This window comes from Emydura macquarii, unplaced genomic scaffold (genome assembly GCF_026122565.2).
Source record: "Emydura macquarii macquarii isolate MOO-44397 ecotype Brisbane River unplaced genomic scaffold, CSIRO-AGI_Emac_v2 contig_852, whole genome shotgun sequence".
NCBI classification, from domain to species: Eukaryota; Metazoa; Chordata; order Testudines; family Chelidae; genus Emydura; species Emydura macquarii.
The window spans coordinates 13,434-19,815 of NW_027130989.1; the positions used below are offsets into that span (position 1 = coordinate 13,434).

Here is a 6,382-nt window from a genome sequence, read left to right on the forward strand (position 1 = left end):
TATCTGTACATATGTGACATTGCAGGAAACATACTACCATAACGATAATGTTCAATATGTCATGAGCCTTCCAAAAACATCTTACATGACACACTTTGCATCAGACAATACACAGTTAATTACACTATAAGGGTGATCATGAATGATACACAAATCACATTATATGGATGTACATTGGGTACAGCATGTCACACCCGCCAAGTGTTTTTTTTTCTGTGGTTTCAAATTAACCGTTGTTAGCTCAGAACAAGCACGCCCATGCCACTGTGGGTCAGCCTTTTATCCAGTCTGGGCCTCTGAACATGTCTTCATGTAACCAGTGATCAGCAGCAATGGTTTCTCCTCAGGCACAGCTTCTATAGGTTTGGTGTGGAGATGACACGTTGCCTTCCCCTTCCCCCAAGTATTTCCTAGGCGTCCCACTTAACTTTGTTTCACATTGTTTCAAAGAGTCCTTTGAAGCTTATAGCACTTCCTGGGGTTTGTCTTAGCCCCATCTCTTCCCCAGAGATGTTACAGACTATCCCACAGTAATACATACACCCCTATTTTTAATGCAATGAACTCCTAGGATACTGAAACGTAATTCAACAAGATTTGACTTAATTCAGTAAAGATGGTCCAAGATATTGCAGGAAATTCCCATCTCTGTCACACCCCTGTCTGTCTGTATCCATCTTTCTCTTATCTTATTCTTAGATTGTCAGATCTGTGGGGCAGAGACAGTTTTTTGTTCCATGTCTGTAGAAAACCCAGCAGAATGGGATTCGGGTCCATGGCTAGCACTACTAGGTATTACAGTAATAGAAACAGTAAATGATGATAATGGGCAGGCTCTGAGCAGTGGGAGGGAGGGTGTTAGAGAGCGGGGAGAGGAAGTTTTGGGCAAAGTGTTCCTATGAGCCAGGAGGGCTGGGGGCAGTGGTAAGGGATAGGGATGACGTGGAACAGCTGCTGTAGGGAGTTGAGTTCCACCTTCCCCAGCATCTGAAGGATCTGGAAGGGTTGGTGCTGGTTAGAGTACAGGGAGCATGGGTGCTGGATAGCAGTGCTAGCAATGGGAGGGAGCAAAGGGACACATTTCTGGCAGGAGTTCTTGGGAATCAGGGTCGAGGAACTATTGAACTCCTTTTATGGCTCATTGTGAAAGCTAAATATCCTTTAATGGACCATCAACGGGCATTGTTCATTCAAAACTTGCTAGACTGGATACAAACAATTACTTCAGGAGCAAACACATTTCGAATCCAGATGGACAGTCATATCTATAACTTCAGATACACAGATGTTACGTGCACATTTAGCTGAGGTTAGTCCTGCTCTGAGTAGGGGGTTGGACTAGATGACTTCCTGAGGTCCCTTCCAACTCTATGATTCTATGATTCTATAAAAAATACTATTATATTTAGCAAATTATAACCTTTCTAATGGTACCTGACATGGCATATCTTGTATACATTATTCTACTTTTGCAGTATTGATATTAAATAACATTATAAATGGTCGCCCCTACTCCAGACAGCGTCATGACCTGCTTTAGATTTAAGGAGCCTCTTTCATCATGAGTGTCTGGCTCTGTGTGTTCCAAGTAGACATGGACACAGCTAAATCCCTCCAAAGAAGAATGTCCTGCATCTTTGAGCACCTGCAAAGCTGTCTGGAGGACATTATTGCTTTCAAATGGGCTGGCGTTAAAATAACAGAACTTTTTTTGTGTGCGACAAATGTCCCATGATTTCACCTGATTTCACCTGTCGTCTTTGCCCTCCCAGTTTCCAAACCTGGTGTCATCTCCCAGCTGGAACAAGGGGAAGAGCCATTGTCCCCAGATTTCCAGTGCTCGGAGGAAAGAGAGATCCTGAGAGGCAGCTGCACTGGTGAGGGATCATTAACCTGTCAGTGTCTGAAAGAAACAGCTGGGATTCCCAACAAGACCTTGTGAGCTCTCTGAGTTAAGGATTGTCCCTAGCAGGTGTCACATCCACGGGGTAGACTTTGCTAATGGTTTACTACCCATCCTGACTAACTCCTGGCAGTAGCTCCTTCCACAAACTCCCTTCTCCCTGAGGGCAGGTCTACACTGTTGGCAAAATTTGGCGGCAGTGAATGGGAGTTATGCAAGCTATGCAGAGTAGCTTCTGTAACTCTTGTCAACTTTGTTACTTCCCTTTAATGCACCATCTCCACTGCGCCGACGGGAAATGCGTTCCTGTCGACGCAGTGCTATGCTTTTTTTGGAGGTGGTTTTAGTAGATCGACTTCCAGATCAATTGAGCGTGTCTTCACTGCCGCTCAATCGATCCATAAAAATCGATCTGATGGCGGTGAATTTGCCCCTGTCAGTGTGTACATAGCCTGAGTGTTTGGATGCGAGCTGTTCTTTTGATTTGTTCTCCCCTTTTCCATTCCTGTTTCTGAGGTTTTTCTTTCTCTGTCTAGCAGATGATGGGATAATGAGTAAGACCATGGAGCAGAATCCTCAGCAGGAAGATGATGAGCAAGTGAAATCACATGGAGCATTATTGCAAAGATGCAAAGAGATTGTGTCCAGGAGTTCTGAGCAGGGAAAAGCCTGTGAGAGTCAGCACAGGCCAGAGAAGCAGCAGGGAAGCCAGCCAATGCAGAAAGTTGGTAAATCTGTTAATTACTGGGGAACTTACAAAGGCCTCCAGGAAACCATGGCCCAGAAGAGAATTCCCACGAAAGAGAGAAATAACACATGCGTTGAGTGTGAGAAAAAGTTTAGGAGGCGCTCACACCTTATTAGACATCAGACAATCCACACAGGAGCAAGACCCTATGAATGCCTTGAGTGTGGGAAAGCCTTCACTGAGCACTCAAACCTCATTAACCATCAGAGAATCCACACAGGGGAGAAACCCTATGAATGCTGTGACTGCGGGAAAACTTTCACTCGGAGATCAACCCTTATTAACCATCAGAGGATCCACACAGGGGAAAACCCCTATGAATGCAGTGAGTGCAGGAAAACCTTCACTCGGAGATCAACCCTTATTAAACATGAGAGGATCCACACTGGGGAGAAACCCTATAAATGCTGTGAGTGCAAGAAAACCTTCACTGAGTGCTCAACCCTTATTAAACATCAGAGGATCCATACAGGGGAGAAACCATATGAATGCTGTGAGTGCAGGAAAACATTCACTGAGCGCTCAAGTCTCATTAAACATCAGAGGATCCACACAGGGGAGAAACCCTATGAATGCTGTGACTGCGGGAAAACCTTCACTGAACGTTCAACCCTTATTAAACATCAGAGGATTCACACAGGGGAGAAACCACATGAATGCTGTGAGTGTGGGAAATCCTTTTCTCGGAGCTCAACACTTATTAACCATCAGAGGATCCACAGTGGGGAGAAACCCTATAAATGCTGTGAGTGTGGGAAAACCTTCACTCGGAGATCAACTTATATTAAACATGAGAGGATCCACACAGGGAGAAACCCTTTGAATGTTTTGAGTGCAGGAAAACCTTTACTGAGCGCTCAACCCTTATTAAACATCAGAGGACTCACACAGGGGAAAAACCCTATGAATGCAGTGAGTGCAGGAAAACCTTCAGTGAGCGCTCAACTCTTATTAAACATCAGAGGATTCACACAGGGGAGAAACCCTATGAATGCCGTGAGTGCGGGAAAACCTTCCCTCAGCGCTCAACCCTTATTACACATCAGAGGATCCACACAGGGGAGAAACCCTATGAATGCTGTGAGTGTGGGAAAACCTTTTCTCGGAGCTCAAACTTTATTACACATCAGAGGATCCACACAGGGGTGAAACCCTATGAATGCTGTGACTGTGGGAAACCCTTTGCTCGGAGTTCACACCTTATTTCTCATCAGAGAAGTTGCACAGGAAATAAAGATTATAAAAACTTTGCTTAGGGCTGAGAAAATTTGTTTTTCTTTTGCTAATTTCTACATAGTGAGCTTTAAGGCAGTATGTGTGTCATCACAATCTTTCAGTTTCCCCAGCTGAGTTGTCTACTTTTCCCTTTTGTAACTCACCCTCCCTTGGGGAGAAACCCATAGTTCTTGTCATCAACTGCTATGTCATGGAAGTGTGTCCCCCTACAACAGGAAAGTCAGTGAGCCCCAGTGTGGTAACTAGGAGTGTCTTTACTAGGTACATGGAGGATAAATCTCTCTGAGCCATGATTCCACTGAGATTTTCCATGCAGTTAACCAGCTTGAGTTAGCTATCCTGATATAAAAGCAACTATTTTTCAGAAGAAAAGAAAACAAAAGGCCAGGGTAATTTAGCAAATTTCTTCAAGACCTGACAGAACCTCCATCACTTTTCCTAGTCTACATGATCTGGGGCATCACATTTATACTTTTCCTCCCACTGCAAAGGAATTGTTAGTCACCAGGTTCCCCCACTAGGGACATTCGTTCCCATTTGTTCTAACATTGCACTTTGTGCTGAATAGCAGTTGATTTTTGTATCATTTTTCTCTTTTTAACTATATTTAAATAAAACAAAGATAAGGCGCAAGATTAGGAATGGGAAAAAAAAAGTTTTTTTCAACTTCTGTGACACCAGAAGAAGAAGTGGTGCGTCGGCAGGATTACAATCTTCTGAATTTCACCAGCAGCATGTCTTCTGCTTGAGCCCTGTAGAATGTATCTTCATCATTTTCTACATCTCAACTTTTCAATGCATGATATGATTCAGTGTTCTCAGCCCTCTGCTTGGGAATCATCACACTGTTTTCTCTGATCCTAAACCAGTGATTTAGGGCCTGAGGTTAAGGAGTCACAGACCTGGAAGTAGAATTTGAATGGATCTCAAATGCAGTGTAATCATTTGGAATTCAAATCCCAGTTTCCAGCTGTTAGCAAAGCCTCTTCTAAGGCTTTTCTTATTGAAATGGGATTGTTTTCAAATGGGTAGGTTGTTTTTTGGTTTTTTCCATTATGATGATGCTAGAACTTTTGTAAATATGACTCAGTAGTAATGAGTGAAGCAGCTTTGAATGGATCAGAGGAGAACGAAGTGGGAGAATCTCTTGTCCTGATTTTGAGTCATCCCATGTAACCTGCTTTGGAGTTTCTAGTTATATGAAACTGGATGTATTTCTAGTTTCTAAAAACTGGATGTACCTTTCTGTGATGGGAGTTTTTCCTCTTCTCTGAAGGCCATTTGGTCATATGACCAGTTATTACCTAGATTTGACAGACTGTAGCTCAGATTTATTGGGACTTTGAGAAAATGGCTATCTACTAAAACAGTCATTTCTTATTTTATTTTTGCTTTTTCCCTGCTCCCTCCATGATGACATGGAGAAACTTCAAATGCAGTTCAATTAACAAGAGAGAATATTCCAAGCTATTGAAGATGCTACCAGCTGTTTTTAAATTTCCAGTCTGAAATTGTGAATAACAGCACACCCCAAATTGTGCAACTAACTGAAGTAACAGGATACAATCAGTGTTGTTCAGTTGTTTAGGTCAATATTGTCTCATGATCCGGAGAGAGAATCCCACAGCAAGTAACTAGGAACTAGACAAAAGGCCCATGTATTTGGTTCCCAAGGCAGTTGAGACCCAGTCTGTTGTGAAGGATCATAACCCTGTGCTCACATCCTACACACTATTGCAGTAATTTTTGCACAAAGCATGTTTTGTGAGGTATCATTTAAAAATTCATAATTTGCTGATCAATAATATGGTAAAATGCACATAACAGTGTTACAGGTGAAGTATTAGACACCAGATGAAATCATGACTAATAGCATGTTATCCATATACATGTGAGAAGTGGCCAAAACCATTTCCTCAGATACAAAAAGTAAATGATGCCTCAGTCAGGTGTAAACAAGGCTGATGGACCATTACCTGCTAAGTGGCCATTCTTTGGCCGGAAAGGGGGCAGGAGCAAAAATATCTACATTTTAGCCAAGAAAGAGCATGGAGTTCCCCTCCACACAGACTGTCTGTAGCCTTGCTCCCAACTGGGAATGCTTCTCTGAGTGGGGACAGGACTATAAAAAGAAGGGGCAGACACCCACCAAACACCCCTCTGTCTCCCTGCCCTTTGCATTCTCTGTGCCGGAGAAGACAAAATGACACAGCCATTTCGGGGAAGGGTCCTCACCAAAAAAGTGTGGTCAGTAAGACTAGTGACGTATGTACTGAGAAAAATGTGCTTTGAAACTAAGATAATTTCTTAAGTCTGTGTTAGTAAGCATTTTATCTTTATTTTTCTTGTAACATTTATGTCTTTTATGCCTCATTATTTGTACACCTATAAAATCTCTGTAGTTAATAAACTTGTTCTCTGTTTTATACAAGCCGGTGTGTTTAAACTAAAGTTTCTGAATAACTATTTGAAACCATAAACTGGCACATTATTCT

At 42.6% G+C, this 6,382-nt stretch overlaps 1 pseudogene; it reads left to right on the forward strand.

Annotated features, from left to right (window-relative positions):
• Nucleotides 1-1,394: 1,394 nt before the first annotated feature.
• Nucleotides 1,395-6,312, forward strand: LOC137149843 (zinc finger protein 271-like; annotated as a pseudogene).
• The last annotated feature ends 70 nt before the right edge of the window (nucleotides 6,313-6,382 follow it).